This window comes from Carcharhinus amblyrhynchos, chromosome 12 (assembly GCF_965287045.1).
Source record: "Carcharhinus amblyrhynchos chromosome 12, sCarAmb.v2.hapA, whole genome shotgun sequence".
Classification (NCBI taxonomy): Eukaryota; Metazoa; Chordata; class Chondrichthyes; order Carcharhiniformes; family Carcharhinidae; genus Carcharhinus; species Carcharhinus amblyrhynchos.
In genome coordinates, this window is record NC_137335.1 from 53,631,540 (window position 1) to 53,651,637 (window position 20,098).

The following is a 20,098-nucleotide window of genomic DNA, read 5'->3' on the forward strand; positions in this document are numbered from 1 at the left end:
CTCAGTTTTTACACAGCCCCCTCACCTACCCCAGTGAGCTCATCCCACTTACCTGCTTTTCTGGCCTACACCATGGTTCCCAGGTTGGGAACTGGTCACAGTCCCAGCAGTGCCTTGGGATAGGGGAGTGAAAGCCACTATCTCAGACAACTCATCACCTGCGACTGTAAAATCGGGTTGCAGCTTCCAGGGTTGGTGAAAATGGGATGGCCAGGCACAGAGGCCACCAACTCAAAGCTATGCTAGTTTTTATGATGACTGAAAAGAAGTGATTAAGTTAGCGTATTCACCTATTAAAAATATAGTTTGTGGGGGTGGGGCCAGTCAGCAGAACTTGTGTGCGTGTTTCTATTCTCTAAGAGCTCTACCTTTCTCACTCAACAATAGTGTAGGTGGCTATATAACTACTGTTTTCCATTTACCCTGGTTGTTAACTTTCAGTGTTGTATCAGGTAGTGTGGTAAAGCAAAACCATTGAACCGCTGCCATCCTGTGGGTATAGATGGTGATCTGCTGAACTGGGCCAATGATTTATTGAGAAAGTGCAAGAATTGGGTATTAATTAATGCACATTCGCTTCATTGCAGCAACTGTAGGAGTTCTTCAAGTAAGCTTATTTTACCATACACTGCACATTTCCATCAAGAACCAAATGTCTGTCATCGAAAGTAATGTTTCCTGCAGAGTGGTTAATGTGCCACGTGAGGGAGAAGCTATGGTTTTGTCTCTGCTGGGTGGGAAGGGTGGGGTATAAAACACAACTGGATAGTGGTCATATGACTGGTCCAGCACAGAGATGAGCAACTCAATACATCTGTTGAGACATATTGATACTCCACACCCACTGTAAGAGTTGATCAATGCTTTCGGTATGAACATTCAATTACATGGCTCAGAAATGCCATTCACACCACTGCAACAAACAAGAGGTTAGATTATCTAGGAAATCTGGAAAGATGACAATAATTAGCACAAGCCCAAACCTATTTGTCACTCAGAAAGTTCAACTTTTTAAATTGTATTTCCACCTGTAATCTTGTAACTTTGTTTGCAGGCTGCAAAGAAAACATTTTCTGGATTCATTATGGTCCAAAGCTACGCTGATAATAATTTACTTTAACCCAGATGGATACTCTCTGGCTGCACAGATGGGAGGAATTACCAACGTTTATATTAGACAAGTCCATAGCAGCTCAGCACTACACAATAATCCAAAGTCTGCATAAAATGCCAGCATTGAAGTCTTGGATTGATTTTCCTGACAGTGAAGATCTCTTCTTGAGCACTTTCGTAATGTAGACCTCAAGACATTGAACAACTACAAGGGTTGCATTTGTAAAAAGGTGTCCTGGTTACAGCTACACACTCAGTCCACTAGCTGCAACTGCAGCATAGTCTAATCCATGACAATGTCATATTGCCGGTTATTCACTGCACCCCAGTGCATCCCACAAATAAAGAAAATGCTTTCAATCTTTCCTGTTCAACCGCAAGACTGTAAATCAACATTGCCGGATGCCATATTTTCTCTTCTCACTGACATAGAAATCTGTTGTGTCTGGAATTACTTCTGATCTTTAAACAGATAATTTTTTTTTGCCAATTGTCTGCACATTATTAGTAACTCAATTTCTTAGCAGTGGAATAAGAAAGCAAACAAAAACAGGGATAGCACTTTGAAGATACTTTGATGATGTAACTTGTGCCTTTCCATGTGGATATAGGTGTTGGCCTTGAGTAAATAGAACACATTTAATATATATATATACATATTATGATCCCAGCTGATGTTACTACTGTACAAGTCAGATCCCAGGATGAACCTGGCTTCATTTGGATTTCTCGATTTCCAAGGATTTCTCCTTAATTCAATCCAGACGCTTATCACACTGTGAGCCAATTGGTCTCACTGGAACTCTGTCTTACACACCAGGGTTTCCAGTCTCTGCTCTTGAAGATTATGCTTCAGATCTCTACACCAACTGGCGTGGTGCATTCAAGCTTCACCCTCGACACACACTCTTAAATACCCAGCTTTGCCAACAGAACAGCACTACGTTATAGGCCCGTAATAAGGAGGCACTAGCCTTCTAGTCACCTTGGATCTCTGGCTTTTTGCAAGTCCACTTTGCTTTTTGTCAGCATTTTGTGGCTTCCTCATTTTAACTTGGAGTTTCTTCTCTGCTCCCCACTCTTAACTTAACAGGACCTTTTCCAGATTCCTGTTCTTTTCCTTTGACTAGAAAACCTTCTTGAAACCTCATTCTGTCTCTCTCCCTGGCTGTAGCATCTTTTTGTGTTTGGGGCCTACGATGCGCAATCACCCTTCATGTCTTATAGAGAGAGACAACTGCTCCTTGCACCTCAGAGTATAATCACCAACTGAACTTAAACTGCTTTTCACGTATCTGTGATCCTCCGCCACCGCCACCACCCCCACCCCGGTTGCCAGGCAGCAGCATAGTTCTCCCCACTTTAAAAGTTGTAAAACTTCATTAAAAAATGCAGGCATCTTTTAAAGCGAAACTAAAACTCCTTAACACACCATTGCAGATACATAATCTTAAATTGAAAGTTATACTTTCTGCTCAATACACAAAAACACATGTATAAATTACTTAAAACTATCTCTATTTCCCAACAATATATATGTAAAAGAAAAATGGTCACAAATCCATATATTGTATTGGGGATGGAGGATTTAGTAGAGTTAAAGAATAATAGAAAGAGGGTAAAATCAAACAAATCAATCTAATTGTTTTTGGTTAACCCATTTTCACACATCATACAATCCTGACCTAAATGTGCTCTAAGAAGTTTGTGAAATGTTTGATATTTGCCAGTGCAAGTCATACTTTCTTAGATGGTGAAATCTAAACAACTGGGTGAAATTCTCACAAACACTCCATACAGCAGTCTTACAAATTCAGTCCTTTTCAGTCAAATTTTGTCCTTTTCAAAAGATGGTTCCGATGTAGCAACAATTTCATCAAAAGGTTCCTAATTGTCTTTTGCCAAAAGTGCAAGTGATGCCGTATTGTTTGGAGCACTTATAGGCATCAGTGAAGATGCCTGTAGAAAATGTAGCTATCATTTAAATATTATAATCATGACCTCTTCCTGACTTTCATGACTATGTGCGAATCAAAGTTCTCTCCTTATTCTGGTCAGCAGATCATGACAAAACAGGCTAGCTACAGCTTTTAGAAGCAGTATTTAAAGACATTCTTCACTTCACTAAACTGAGTCTCTGGTTAGTCATTTTAGGGTCCTAGAATGTTTTGGGCCTAGGGTTTGGCTGCTTTGGATACTATTTGGCTGTTAAATACTTTGGAAGAATGAGGCTGTGGGGCACTTCAACTGTTTCAGAGTCTCCATGTTCATAGTTGCTGAAAATGGGCATGCTCGTCCTTTATAATAATATCCTCCTTAAATTTTATCTTACATTGGTCGGGATTCTCCAATGTCGTACAACCTGCCACCGCTGCCAGCGAGAATGGAGAATTTAGCGCTCAGCCAAATCTCCATTCACTGCAGTGGGATTAGAGAATCCCAACTACAGGCGCGGCCAGAGAATTACAGCCCCTCTCTCTTTATTCTCATCAGGCCTGCTGCACATATACAAACATAAATTATATATTTTTAGATAATTTTTTAAAAAATCTGGTCCTTTACTGCCTGAGCTACTTTGTCCTTTTTTAGATATGTTTCCAGGAGATTCATGTACCCACATTTATTAAGGAAACCAGTCAAATAGTAATTACACCTTGCCATCCCTTTGCTGGGAGAGGGGATGGATGTTTGGATATAATTATACTACGATAATTTCACATCGGCAGCAGCTGTTGTGAGCGTACACATAGGAATTAAATAATGGAACACAATGATGGGAAGTCTGCATAGACTCAAATTTCTTAAAACTTACATTTAGCACGTACTTCCTATAAGTACCACACTTGATTCCTGTAATATTCCCCATCGCACTCTTCAGACTCACCATGATTAATACCTTGGGAAATTTCCTACTGCTGCACATGGATCTCCTAAAGCCAAATAATTATGAGGGGGGAGGCTAAAGTTCAGATTTGTCTGCCCTTGTCCCCAAAGGTAGGGTCAAAGAGGGGCCACAGACCTCCAGCTAGATCCAATGGCTGTAGTATTCCTCTGAACTCAACATTATTCTTCTAGCCCACGGCTGGCCTGTTCCCACTAGCCCCTGTTTCCACAGCCCCTCCCCATAAATTACTGTCCATTTATTCATGTGCAATAGACAGAAAGTTTTGCTCCTGAACAGATAGAGAGCTGCAGCACTTTTCAAACTCAACATCTGCAGCTTGCTGAAAGATATTCAAGAGGGTGCACCTGTAAGTGATTTGGGCTTTACAGATGTTGCTTTAGAAAGGCAAAACTGGCAAACTGGTAATATCATGGCTGTTTGGTGCCCAACCTTGAACTCCCTTCCAAATGCTTCACAGTTGCACGCACAAGTGTCCAACCTAAAAGTGATCAGAGAACTCATTTGCTTGCACTTGCCCACTTCTGGCTATCAAAAAGCATGGTGGAAGCAGAATAGTAGTTAAAAGTGAGGTGTAAGTGTTTAAAGAAATAAAAAAAAACAGTGGAAAAGGGCTGGGGCATGGGATTAATGGTCTCTTTCTGTGCTGAAAAAAATTATGATTGATCAGAGAACTCTGCATGATGAGGACAATAAGAACTTAATTGTTTTTGAGACTGCAAATCAAAATGGTAGAGGTAATGTGACTTTCTCTTTGAAACACATTGCTGAGTTTGCAGCAGAAATATTTTGGGTGTGCAATTCTGATCTGGAGCAGTAGCACTGTGGAAACAGCAGGACCACCAAGGGGGCTGTGTAGTGCCCCCAGTTGAATCTGGCAGAACCTCTGTTATGCCCTATGCTCAGAAGGGCATTTGTAATGGCACTCTGCATGTGCTGGAAGCCTCTAAACATGCTTAGTCCTGCAGGCTGATTTACAAAACCAAATCACATAGATCCATTCGACATATTCTCTGAGGATGAAAGCAAAATACTGTGGATGCTGGAACCTGAAACAAAAACAGAAAATGCTGACAGCATCTGTGGAGAGAGAATAGAGCTAACGTTTCAATTCTGGATGACCCTTCATCAGAGCTCTGCTCAGTAGTGTTGCCCTGTAAGTTCCTTAACAGTAGCAGAATGTCTCTGTGACCTTGCTCTCTGGGTGCATAAAACTATCCTTTTTGCCTTGCCTGGCAGAAGCCCACCCAAATCCAGTGTGTCCCACCATGTGCAGAACTCAAATCTATAATAGCCTCCATTAACAGGTATCTGCACTGTTGGCCATGAATGTCAGATTAAGTGATCTGGCCTCTTCATAACTGGCATGGTATTGCTTTCTCAGCACTCTCCTGCTGGATGTGGTGTGGCTGGACAGTTCTTTGGTGCCTGAAAGGATGAAAGCAGAAAAGAAGTTGGGATGAGAAAGAACACAGGATATCCAAAGCCACACTATCTGCAGCTGGCACATCAGGCAAGATGAGGATGAGCTGCAAGCTGAGAAGGAAAATATGCCAGGAAGATATCATATTCAATGTTCTCAATAATGCAAGATGCCAGGAATTCTGTTGCAGTCAGCCTCCTAATGCGGAGAACCACTTCCTTTGTGGGCTCATGAGATTCAGGCATTCTTGCCCCTGACTGATTCTGCTCTGCTTCCTTCTATAATGTGCCACCCTGTATTGCAATAAAGAGTGCATAAAGTCAGTCATTGTTTTGTTTTGTTTTGCATTTGATGATCTACCTGCCATAGTCGAATAGCAGTCTGTCTGGAAGCAGCAGGATCTGGATGAGAGGTTGGCATCATTTGAATATGTGTGATGGTGAAGTATTTGAGTAACAGGGGAGATGTGAATCCTCATAGCCAGAGACTGCCAATGGGTGAGTGAAGAGGCTGTGGTGCATTGAGCAGTGTGAGATGTTGATGGTGTAGTTGGTAGATTTAGGCTGGAATTTTCCAGCCATTAATACCAGCAGGATTTAGTCACTGACCTTGACTATCCATATGAGATCATTAGACTTCTTATGCTGCTAGGTTCTCGAGGTCAATTCATCAGGAATTGATCTCCTGGACCATCTGGTTCCTTTCTGCGGTTGGTCCTCAAGGGGCTCCTGTGCCTTGGTGGAACAGTTAAGTCTATTTATGTGCATCTCCAGTGCCACATCACAGAATGCCTTGGCAGTCCATATTCCTTCTTCAAAATTGCAACAATAGCATTCAGCAGCAGCCTCCTAAAATTCAGTGCAACTCTCCTTTAAGAGGGATGGATGGTCGTTAAGAACAGCAGGTTGGGTACACCATGCACGATCAATGCATGCTACTCAACTCTATGCTGAGCACTCAGGCAACCAACAGCACAGGTTATGACTGGACCAGTGCTACAATCAGGTAAATGAAAAGGCGCATCACGTCATGAGATAGAGAATCTGATGAACTGGTGCGGCAATAATAATCTCTCCTCAATGCCAACAAAACAAATTGTCATCAACTTTTGGAAGCGTAAAGGAGAACATGCCCCTGTCTACATCAACAGGGATTTCAAGTTTTTAGGTGTCCAGATCAACCTGTCCTGGTCCCCCCATGCGACACTATAGTTAAGAAAGCCCACCAACGCCTCTACTTTCTTAGAAGACTAAGGAAATTTGGCATGTCAGCTACGGCTCTCACCAACCTTTACAGATGCATCATGGGAAGCATTCTTTCTGGTTGTATCATAGCTTGGTATGCTCCTGCTCTGCCCGAGACCGCAAGAGACATCAAAAGGTCTGAATATAGCCCAATCCATCACGTAAACCAGCCTCCCGTCCATAGGCTCTGTCTACACTTCCTGCTGCCGCAGCAAAGCAGTCAGCATGATTAAGAATCCCATGCGCCCCAAACATTCTCTCTTTCACCTTCTTCTGCTGGAAAAAAGGTACAGAAGTCTGAGGTCACGTACCAACTGACTCAAGAACAGCTTCATCCCTGCCGCTGTCAGACTTTTGAATGGACTTACCTTGCATTAAGTTGATCTTTCTCTACAACCTATCTGTGGCTATAATGTGACATTCTCCGCTCTTTTGTTTCCTTCTCTGTATGGTATGCTTTGTCCATATAGCAGGCAAGAAACAATATTTTTCAATGTATGCTAATACATGTGATAATAATAAATCAAATCAAATGTCCATGTGAATCACAACTTTTATGGTCAATAATTGGCACAGACCAATTTCTAACCTTTTTCTTGACAGAATAATTAAAACACTCAGGGAAGGAGCTCTGTACTTTCCAAATAATGTTTATTTTTCTCTAAAAATAGATTGCTGGGAAAAGATTGTGGCCCATCCAATTACTGGAATGTGTCTTGAAAAAGCCATTCATAAAGTGTGATATGACAGACAAGTACCACCTTTTAGTGAGTAAATATCTTCTGCTCTAAACACTGCCAAATTCCAGACCTTCATAAAGAAAACTAGGAGTGAAGGAGAATGAGGAGATATAATGGACGAGATTCTCCAGCCTCCCAGCTGATGCATAACAGTTATCTACTTGAAAATATAATGGCTGGGATTCTCTAGCTGTTTGCACTGGCAGGATTCTCTGGTCCCACTGGCAGCGGACCCCTACCTACATGTTTCCCACCGGCAGGAGGTGGCATGTTGTTTGCTAGCGGCAGGATTCTTTGCCCTACCACTGTTAATGGGAATTCTCATTGATGTCACGCCACGCTGGCAGTAAACCCGCAGGCAGGGCTGCGCTGCCGGCAGAACCAGAGAATCCTGCCGGTGCAAACAGCTGGAGAATTCCAGCCATTATATTTTAAAGTAGATAATTGTTATGTGTCAGTTAGCAAAAAGCAGAAATAAAGTGTAGCAAATAACTGCTTTTTCTAATTTGAGCTTTCACTTGCATTTCCAGTGGGCACTAAAACATAGCAGATATTTGCTTGCATGAATTGATTTATATCAATTTTCTGAAGGCAGGCAATATCGTGGCCCACTACCTGCATGGCCACCTTGATGCTCTTCATTAATGTCAACAGAAGCAGTGATAGATTAACACATTTCTCACATAATGGGCACAATATATATAAAAAATGTGTGCTCCAGAAAGTTCAAAATATCTCAGAAGACCTGTAATTATTTGACATTCAAATTTATAATATCGGAATATCTTTATTATGAAACTGTCTAAAAATTTAGCCTTCAGGTATTATACCAAATATATTATTAGCGAGACCCTCTTGATAATATCATTAACAGAGTTTGCAGATGAGAGTTTATTAAGCAAATGATTTCATTAGGCAAATTGATTTTTTTACTGAAAAAAGTCTTTTAAGAATTTACTTCATTAATGACAAAATATGTCAATTCGTCATTATATATGCCACATTTTGCCTCTTTTCTCATTGGTTCGTAATTCACTGAATTTTATCTAACCAAATACAACTGAAACATTATGGAACAAAACAATGTGAAAATCTGTGCAGTTAATAAACTTAGATTTTTTACAGTGGTGTGTCAAGAGAAGAGTGCCCTCTGATCTTTAATTGGTCAGGTTTAGAGGTGCATTGGTATAAAATTATGAATAGCAGCAGTCTTTTAAACCTTCTCCCACCGATTTATTTGTTGCTTACTCTAAAGCATCATTTATAAATAGTTCTCGAGCATGTCAAAAGAGGCGGCCAACAAGATTACACTGAGATAAAAATACAAAAAAAAACTTTAGGCTACATTGCCTAAAACCTTGACTTATGATGCACTGTTTACAGTGACTGAACACCGCAGTGCCAAATAGGATAACATTTAATACAAGGCAAAGGTAACTTGTCCTCCTTTTGTAAGGAATTGCAAACAAAAGTATGTCAGCATATCAAGCTTAGTTAAAGGTTTCCCCTGGTAAAAAGCTGCTCACAAGTAGCCCCAGATGCAAGCTTATGCTTGGGAGACAAACAGATGTGACTATGGTTGCTGGGGTTTGGCATTAACACTCATTGTCAATATGGAATATATACACTTGGACAGGGCATCAGCTGCACAATAGCAAAACAGCCCTTGGAATGTCAAAACAGCACCAAAGTTGTGAGAGAGGAAAAGATCCATGACAACCAGTTTGCTGTTAGAATTAAAAAGTCAGCCAGGATCACGGTCTATCACAAGATGAAAAAAAAATGTACAGTTAACTTAAAATGCACATCCTGCACGGACTGATGAAACCACAGCACAGCAGACTAGGTATCATACCATTCTTTTAAAATAATTTAGCTATTTTAGGGAGTTTTATTATTAACACATCATTGATAAAATAACTATTCAAAGTCATTACGTCTATGGCGTAAATCACTGCACACACCTGGTTAATTGAAACAGACTACTGCATTTATTGTTATACATCGATGAGCTTGTATCTTCAGCATATCCAACCTTAAAGATAATTGGCATAAGTTTAAAATTAAATAGTACTTTTATCAATTATTTAGCAGATAATTATATTTATGAAATGTATTTGGAATATCCCAATTGAGAATTGTCAGGCTATAATCACTTGTATAATCTTGCTCAAAAGTATTATTTTTTTCCTGAAATAACCTTGATAATCAGAACCAGAAAGCAAGGCAGCAGGCATCAAAATGCAAAATGAAACGGTGATTTTTAAAACTATCGACTGCAAACATTTGAGTAGCTTGGAGTTAGATTTAATTGAATGCATTAAAAGTCTAATATGTCAATGAGATATAAATGTATGAAATTTGAAGAGGTAGTACACAAATTAACATATGTAATAAAGTCAATGTAGTTAAGTACTAAAATTATCGAGCAACTTGGAAGAGAGGAGATAAATAATTTTTACTTCGCATTTGAGTTGATACTTAACTGTGGTATTAACATACCAGTAGTCTAAACTGACGTCACAAATTTGCTTCAGCTAGCTATTTATAACCTGAAAAAGAGTGGTGAATATGCAGAGCCAAGATGGAATATTGCACATAAATCATTATGTTGTACACAAAGTTGACAGTTACTATATTCGGTGGGATTCTCTAGCCATGCGCATCCCAAGACTGGAAATTCCTGCCTGAGCTCAATGGAGCTTTGAAAGGTCCGCTGAATTTTCCATCTCACTCACTGCAATTCCAGTGACAGGTGAGATGGGAAAATTTTGGCCATTGTCTGGAATTTTACTGTCCCGCCCATGACGGGAATCGGAGCAGGCGAGGGATGGGCAATGGGAAGGTCTGTCAGGATTTTATGATTTTGGGATGAGTGAGGCTGTAAAAGCCTGCCCTTTGTTTCTCCTTGCCATCTAAAAACATGAAGTGTATAATATAGCAGAGCTGGAACGAATTAGGTTTAAGTAGATGAGCGGATATTTTGGATCCAAAGAGAGTAAGCTTTACAAAAGGTAACCTTTGCAGCAAACAAATATTGTAATGCATGAAAATAATTTTTAAAATTATTGTGGTAATAGGTAAATAGGTTTGAAACAGAACACACACTTGGCCCTTGAAATTATGCCATGGGGTAATAATGAACAAGCCCCTTTTGCTTTCATCTGACATTCCTTTTCTGCTATTTAAGAGGAGTCGTTAACACAATTAAAATAAATAAGTTAGCATCTCATCCAAGATAGGACAGAGCAATTCCAGATAAATAGGTTAAATATTCATATGTTATTATTCCACAACATAATCACAAGGTATTAAGGTTTTATTGCTACATAATGTCCCATACAGTTCTTGGCCTGTTTCACATGACACAGATTTCCTGAAGATTTCCAGTTGTATTGCACTTGTTTTGAGGTTTCTGCAAACACACTGGTGAAACTCATTTAGCATGCATTCTCAATTGGACATGAGCTCTGTTCTCAAATCCTTTGTGCGTCTAACTGTTACTGTCATCTGAGAATGAACTGGAACAACCAATTCTGAAACACAGTCTCTTTTATATTTGAGTAAACATATGAACTTTTGATATGCTCTCAGTTCAAAAAGGATCTTCCTGCAAAAGTGAACCTTAATTGTCTCAGTTGACAGCTGCCAAATCAGAGCTTTTCCAGCCTCTGAATAAGCTAAGCCTCAAAACACTATGACCATAAGAAGTTAAATGAGAAAAACCTTTTCATATGGTGTACTCTTACAATGTGAAAGTATTGTTAGTAATACGTAAAATTAAAACAGCTATTGATAATCTGTACTTACAAAGCAGAAATCTGATTTGCTACAAAAAGTACATCAACCATGAATCCTTGAGTGTTCACCCATGTACCAGAGGTTCAGCATTGGAGTAACTGCGGATGTTGAATGAAGTAAAATATCTGGACTAAAATTTCAAAAACATAATGGGGCAACATGGTGGCACAGTGATTAGCACTGCTGCCTCACAGCACCAGGGACCCGGGTTCAGTTCCCAGCTTGGGTCACTGTCTGTGCATAGAATGCATGTTCTCCCCATGTCTGCGTGGGTTTCCTCCAGGTGCTCCTGTTTCCTCCCACATCCAAAGATGTGTGGGTTAGGTGGATTGGCTAAATTGCCTCTTAGTGTCAGGGGGACTAGGTAGGGTAAATGCATGGGGTTACGGGGATAGGGCCTGGGTGGGATTGTGGTCAGTGAAAAGTCAGTGGGCCAAATGGCCTTCTTCTGCACTGTAGGATTCTATGATATCTATGATAATAGCCAACAGAAATCTGAACCATAACACAAATAAAAATCCCAGTGTGGCATAAAACAGCTATTAACAGGAATAAACACTATATGTGAAAGACAAAAATAATTTGGAATTTTCCATTGTTATTCTTGTACCAGAATATTCACTTGTCAGATATATACTTTGGTAAAGTTAGTATTTTTTGTTACTATCCATTTTTGGAATATGAGCGACAACAGCAAGGCCAACCTACACTGCCATCTCTAATTGTCCTTGAGAAGATCATGGTGAGTCAACTCCCTGAATTGTTGCAGTGGTGTAGATACACACAATGTCCCAAGTCAGGCTGGTATGTGGCTTGGAAGGGAACTTGCTAGTGGTACTGTTCTCATGCTTCTGCTGCAATGATGTCTTGGGGTTTGAATAATCAGTTTCCACAACCATCTTCCTTGTGCTAGGCATGGCGCAGCCAGTGGAGAATTTTCCACCTGCTTCACATTGACTTCAATTTTGTGAAGGTTCTTCCAGTTGGTAAGGGTATGGATTTGGAAAGTGCTATCAAGGTAGTCCTGGCAAATTTCTGCAGTACTAAGCTGGGACGTTGTCAGGACCTATAGCTTTTGCTGTATCCACTGCCTTTGGCTGTTTCTAGCTATGACGTGGAGTGAATCGAATTGGCTAAAGATTGGCATCTGTGACGTTGGAGGAGGCCAGGATGGATCATCACATGGCACTTCTGGGTGAAGATGATTGCAAATGCATCAACCTTAACTTTTTTACTGACTTGCTCAGTTCTGCCATCACTGAAGATAGTGATTTTTGTTGAGCCTCCACTCTAGTTAGTTGTTTAATTGTCCACACCATTTATCACTGTATGTGGCAGGACTGTAGAATTTTGATCTGATTCATTGGTTTTAGTGTTGCTCAGCTCTGTCTATAACATGCTGATTCTGCTATTTAGCATGCACATTGTCCTAGGTTGAAGCTTCACCAAGTTGGCATTTCATTTGTAGATATAGAAGATGCTGCTCCTGGCATGCTCTCCTGCACGCTTCACCGAACCAGAATTGGCCCCCAGATATTAGGAGGACTTGGCAGGTTGACTGGGCAGGTTGTGCCATTGTTATTTCCAGTGCCCAAGTCAATACTGGATGTTCTGTCTGGTTTCATTCTTATTTGACTTTTTTGTGGAACGGAGCAGCTTGCTGAGTCACTTTAGAGGGAAGTTAAGAGTCAACTGCATTGCTACAGGTCTGGAAACATGTTGGCCGCACCAAGTCTGCCGGATAGAGTTCAATTTCAATACGGCGGTTTCATGACCATCATCACTGAGACTAGCTTTTTATTTCAGATTTATTTATTAATTGAATTTAAGTTCCCTCAGCTGCCATGGTGGGATTCGATCTCATGTGTCTGGTTTACTAGGCCAGTAACACTACTACTATGCTGTTGTCATCCTTTCCGCCCCAATATGATACTGTACCTATTGGTCTGAGATTGGTAGCTGTGGCATTGATGTGTCTATGCTACTTGACTCTGATTTGAGTCCTCCTCCACAGCCCTGCAAGTTAAATATTTATGTTTTGAGAGAAGTAGGCATAATGTAGATACATTTCAGTAAATTATGAGGAAGTTTAAAATATGTTAAGGAATTCCAAGGAACCTTTGTCAGGTTACAGCTCAAATAGTTGCCCAGTTAATAAGCAGAAACTCAAAAGTAATCTCTGGATTACTGTATAAGCCATGCACAAATTGGTATAGGGTCAAACAGACTAGAAAGTTAAATGCACGGTTCAAATAGTGGTGTAATGCACAGGGATTTTGTATCATGGAGCACTGACATGAGGACTGGAGAAAGAGGGAGCTGTCTGATGGAACAAGACTCAATTTAAACTAGGCCAGCATTAGTGATCTGGTGATTGTATAACTAGAACTATAGTTAAGGCTTTAAACTGAATGGGGAAGGTTCAAGTGAAGTGAAAAGTCAAAGCCCCACAGCCGTCTAACGATTTTGGTTAAGAAAAAGTGAGATAGCAAGAGACAAAAAGATCCATTCGTGAATAAGACCAAATCAAAAAAATGTAATAAAAGGTTTAAATTAAAAGTGCTTGAGCTGAATATACAAAATCATTTGTAAAATGATAAGACAAATTAATGGCACAAATAGAGATAAATGGATTTGACCTAATTGCCTTTAAGGCAACCAAGATTGGGGACTAAGTATCTCAGGGTACTTATTATTTAGAAATGACAGGTAAAATAGGAAAGGGTAGAGACAGCATAGGGGAACACACAGAGATAGCACTGGAGTGCCAAGTAAATGGAGTGTGCAGTTGTGAATTTGGTTCAGGTGAGAATTTGGCATGGAGGGGCAAAGAAGTGCTCCTTTTCTGACTTCCTTTTAACCTCAATTTAATAGGTTAAATGAGTGCGCAAATGAGATATCTTCTTCAATTCTCTGTCTGAAGGCAGGTCTTTGATGATTATTTGCTAAACCACAGAAAAATGCCATTTTTTTTGCCACAGTTAGGGTAAGGAGGCTTGCTCTGATCTTCCTCTCTTGCAATGCAGATTGAACCTTATGCTGTTGACTCTAAACTGATCCATATGTTAGCCCTCTAGCCAACAAAGCTAACCAGCCATGCAGATAGAATATAATGTAGAAATATGAGGTTATTCACTTCAGCAGGAATAATATACTTTAAATGGTGTAAAACGATTGAATGTTGGTGTTCAGAGGGATATAGGTGCCCTTGTACCAGCAGCACACACCAAGTAATTAGGGAAGCAAATTGTCTGTTGGCTTTTAATTGCAATTGGGAGTATCCGGAATAAGAATAAGGGAGTTTCACATAATTGTTCAGGGTTTGGTGAGGTCACACTTTGAGTACTGTGCATGATTTTGATATGTGTACCTAAGAAAGAATACATTTGCCTTAGATGAGATACATGAAGGTTCTCTAGATTGATTTCTGGGGTGAGAGGGTTCTCTTATGATAGAGTGGAGCTATTCTCTCTGGCATTTTTGATTTTGGGAGAGCTGTTTTCCCTGGCTGAAGAGTCTAGAACTATGGGGCATAGACTCAGGATATGGTGATGGCCATTTCCACTTAAGCTGTGCTGTCAGCTGTGGCTCAGTTGGTGGTACTGTCACCTCAGAATCAAAAAATTGTGGGTTATAGTACCACTCCAGGACTTCAGCTCAAAAATCTAGGCTTGACATTTCAATGCAATACTATCACAGGTGCCATCTTTTGGATGAGATCACCAAACCAAGGACTTGTTTGGAGGGGAGTTATCCCTATTGGCCAATGTGTATCTTTCAATCAATTCCGCAAAATCAGATTATATACTCATTAACACACTGTTGTTTGTAGAAGTTTGCTGTGCACAAACTGGATGCCACTTTTTCTAAAGTGCAAAATGCTTCATTTGGAAGTTGTGAAAATGACAACATAAATCATTTTTTTCACTTAGAGGTTTGTGAATTGTTGGGCAATAGACACTCAGTCATTAGTATATTCAAGGTCGAGATCAACGGATTTCTGGACTCTAAGGGAATCAAGGAAAATGGGGATCAGGCAGTAAAGTAGACTTGAGGATAAGGATCATCCGTGATTTTATTAACTGGCAGAGAAGGCTCAAAGATCCAATTCCCTATTTCTGCTCCCATTTGTTACGTTCTTCAGAGCTCACAGTGAATAAAGTACATGTCCAGTACAATGCGAAGCAATCATTTAAAAGTGCTCATTAAGTGTTTCATAATCTTACTTTCATTATTTTTAAAGTTAGGAGAAAGTGGACTCTGCCACCTATTATTCCTAACGTTACATATTAGCAGCTCAAGGAATGATCATTGATCTTTTATCATTGATCTCAATGCAACCTGCAACTGACAGTACAGCTCAGAGGAGCCAAATATTCAATGCACTCTAGAGAAATTGAGCCAGAAAACTTCAGTAGAGTTGAAGCTAAGCAGAACTAGTAAGAATTACAGAAATAAACTGTCTCCTGGAAGCCCATCTAGTCTTCATCACAATAAGTGTCCAACTCAGATCGTTTACTTGAATAAGGAAAAAAAATCAAATCAAGTGGGTAAATATGGCTTCTTTTTCACAATAAGACAAGATTTGGCTTCATTATGAGCCCACCATGGCAGAAGCTGTTAAAAATGGTAAAGTTTTTTTACCATTTACCAAGGCTGCAAAAATCCCCCCACAACATGTAGAAATTGCTGTAGAAATTCCAATTTCTATGTTTCAAGTTAGTAAAATAAAATTTCAATGTCAACTAAATCTCAGTGCTATTTTGGATGTAGACTTGAGTGCTACCAATGGAGTCAAGCTGAAAAATGCTGTCTACAAATTATGTCTAACAACGCAGTCTTGAATTTTAAAAAGGGACAAATAACAATGGTGCTGATATATTTTGCAGTAGCTAGCATGGTGCCTTTCACTTTAAAAGGAATTGCTTACCTTGAACCCTGGTTGACACACTTTTGAAAGCCTCTCACTTACCAGATGTCCCTTTGCCTGCCAACAGACTCCCCCAATCAACTTTTGAAAGTTCCTGTCTGATACCATCAAAATTGGCCTCACCCCAATTTAGAATTTTAAATTTTGGGCTAGACCTATTATTCTTCATAGCTATCTTAAAACTAATGGAATTATGGTCACTGATGTCAAAGTGATTGTTCACTAATACTTCAGTCACTTGCCCTTCCTTATCTCCCAGGAGGAGGTCAAGTTTTGCTTCCTCTCTAGTCAGGCCAGGGATTGTGCCTCTGAATTGAGTTAGACTGAGGCATAAGAAATCATTTTAGGGTGGCACGGTCGCACAGTGGTTAGCACTGCTGCTTCATAGCTCTAGGGACCTAGGTTCGATTTCCGGCTTGGGTCACTGTCTGTGTGGAGTTTGCACATTCGCCTTGTGTCTGCGTGGGTTTCCTCTGGGCGCTCTGGTTTCCTCCTACAGTCCAAAGATGTGTGGGGTAGGTTGATTGGCCATGCTAAATTGACCGTAGGTGCATAGGTTAGAGAGGATTAATGGGTAAAATATGTACGGACTGCGGGTAGGGCCTGGGTGGGATTGTGGTCAGTGCAGACTCAATGGGCTGAAGGGCCTCTTACTGTACTGTAGGGTTTCTATGATATTTCTATGATTCTATGAAGAAAGGGCCTGTCACTCTATTGAGAATATACTAAAGATCGTTCAGTATGAGAAAGATAGAAAAATGTGTGCAAATTGAACAGGAGTGCACAAATAAGATACAATAATAACTTTAGTTACCCAAGATAGACGAGTATAAGAGAAGGGTTTGGATTCCTACAATGTTCTACAAGCACCATTTGGATTTAAAATTTTTCACCCATGTTTTCAAATCTCTTATTGGTCTTGTCCCTCCCTATCTCTGTAATCTCCTCTAATTTTACAACCCTCTGAGACATCTGCACTCCCTCTAATTCTGGACTCGTGTGCATTCCCAATCATAATTACTCTATTAATGGTGCTGTGCCTTCAGTTGCCCAGGCCCAAGCTTTTGAATTCCAGCCCCTGCACCTTGCTTACCTCCAATACGTTACATCTTAAAAACTTGCTCCCTGACTCAGCGTATCTCCTTATATAACTCAGTGTCATACTGTGTTTTGTATTGTTCCAAGACTTTTCTTCATTTTAAAGGTGCTTTATAAGTTGTGGTAATTGTTTTTGTCCAGGATGCTTCCTCCATTTGTATATGTTCAGTTGAGCATGCAAAGAGGAAATACTGGATTTTGTTTCAGGAAAAAAAAACTGGGGCAAGGAGGTAACATAACTATAAGAAAAAACAACTTCCACTATTTAGGTTAACAAGATGAAAAGAAGAAAATAAAGGCAAAGGAACATGGACAGAAGTAACTCAATAAAAATGAAACTAGTCCTGATTAACTGAAAAAAAAATCACCAAATGAGACGGTGCGTAAACAAGAGGAAACATTCAGATAGGGGATAATCTGATTACAGGCAAGGCATATCCCCACAAATTGGTACAATGAAATCTGGGGTTTCCTAAGTAAGTGGAGAAATGGAAATTAGACTTGACAAAAAAAAAGACAAATTGAGGGAAAATTGCACAAAAGCATCTACAAGGGATGCAACTAAAAATTAGAAAGGCTAAGAGATGGCATGCAGAAAAACGGTAGATGACAAAGGGAAATATAGGATTAGGAAAGATATAAACACATACGAAGCAAATATAGTAAAGAAAATCAGCCACCTTTGCTAACAATGGGAAACTTATGACAAAGAGATGGGAGAAAATTTATTGGCCAATTAAGTTTGGAAAAGAACACCTTATAATGAACAATGGGGCAATGGAGCTATCATTCATCCCTATTTTCACAGAGGAGTATTGTAGTGAAGATGAAAGTTACAGGAAGAGATAAAGCAAGAAGATCTAAGTATACACGAGGAAGTAGTGCTATAAAGACATGGTGGAAAAGACAATTGCCCTGATGACATGAATCCTAGAATGCAGTGGGAAATCAGACATAAAATTACAGGGGCCCCAGATACAACTTTCAAGATATGTAAATTGTCCAAGAAAGCAGGAGGCTTCCAATATTAGAACTCTGTTCACACTGGGAGAAAAGGAGAAAAGTCACAATGTAAATTAATACTCATATAAAAATATGAATTAATCAAAGGGAGGCAGTTTAAAATTGTAAACTGGAAGTTGTGTCTGACAAATTTAATAGTGTTCTTTGAAGAAATGGGAGCGTATCCATAAACAACTTCTCCCTGCCTAAACTCTTATATTAAAAGAAAACAACATTATCTATCAGTATAGTACCGTTACTGTTTTTTCACTGAATTAAACCAGCGATCTTACTGATATATATGTAATGGGCGGTAACCAAGCTAAAGAAAGTCACACGACCAGGTTACATTCCGGACTTCTTACTGTGTCCACCCCAGTCCAATACCCACATCTCCACATCATGTTACACTCAAACAAACGTCATTGTGTTACTGGTTGCAACACAATTACTTGAACTAATGTGTTTTTTTATGTCAAACTGCTCATTGAAGAGGAAATAATGGACCTCAAGTAATGATTGAAAACATGGTAAATCGAGAAAAGCAACAATTATAGGAACAGAATTCTAGAAAATGGGACATAGTGAGTTTCATTTATTTTCTGGTGAGATTGTAAAGTGTGATAAGGACATCCCGTTTTATTGAGTTAGACTCTGTAGTGAAATGATCGATATAGAAAGATTATATTATTTTGAATATTTTGCTTTTATTTCTGTCCGAATTAATTAGGAAGCCCTATGTGGCAGAAAGTGTCACTAATCAAAGTATAAAAATTTTGCTGAACAAGGCAAATGTTTAAATAGTGTTTTGATTCTGTGGGGAAAAGCTTTTTTAAAAAATATAAAAACAGATATTTCTTACTTTTACTACAGGGTGTGTATTTTTACAAAACGTGTTTGCAAGTTTAGTACTCTGCAAGAATGACAAACATACTTTGAAATGCCAGTAAATTAGCCTCAAGTATTCATTATGAACGTCAATTGAGAGTCTTTTGAACTTCCATTCCAGAAAACATTTGGTTTTAGCCAACACTTGAAATTATATGGACATCAAAAAAGACACTGCAGGGATTTCACTTAGCATTAACTATGCTGTGCTCTTTCTGTTTATGTTTGTCTCTTATGCTATAACACTCCATTGTTAATTTAATGCTGTTCTACTTTCAATGCAATTAAATTTCAAAAGGAGATCATATTTTGTTGGCTGGAGAGTTCTTCCTTTTAGAGAACGCCACAGAATATGGGAATAGGGTGGGATAGAGGACCTGGGTAAGATACTCTGTCAGAGAGTCAGTGCAGACTCAATGGGCTGAATGGCCTCTTCTGCATTGTAGGGTTTCTATGTTTTATCATTAAGTTGACTAAGACTGAAATGCAAACGTGCAACACTATTTATAATTTTATTCATTGATACTGTCCAAATAAATTGTCAATCACTATCATTTTAAGGCCAACATTGCAATTAGATCTGTCAAGGACAGCTCCTAATACTAAACAGTACATTGCCAAAATGGAACAATTTTAATTTACAGAAAAACAAATGGTATATCGACACCGCCACTTAAGATTTTGTATTGGTTAGAAGAGAAATAGTACAGAATGAAAAAGCCAGAGGTAGGTCTTGTGGATCATATTTCTCCTTGAAAAACTTAATATCTCTCTTGTCAAGGAGAATTCTTGTTATCTGATGGTTGTTAATCATGGCTCAATGGTGCCATGACATTACAATGCAAGTAGAAGAGGCAGGTCCCAAAAACTACCTCAGTCAGTATAGGAATTGAATCCAGGCTATTGGAGTTAACAAGCACAACACATTGAGCTAATTGGCCCTAATCAGACTTGACC

General features: G+C 39.5%; 1 protein-coding gene across 5 annotated transcripts in view; it reads right to left on the reverse strand.

Moving 5' to 3' along the window:
* The window catches only part of gpatch2 (G patch domain containing 2), a 232,829-nt gene that overhangs the window by 39,040 nt on the left and 173,691 nt on the right, over positions 1-20,098 (reverse strand). The window lies entirely within an intron of this gene.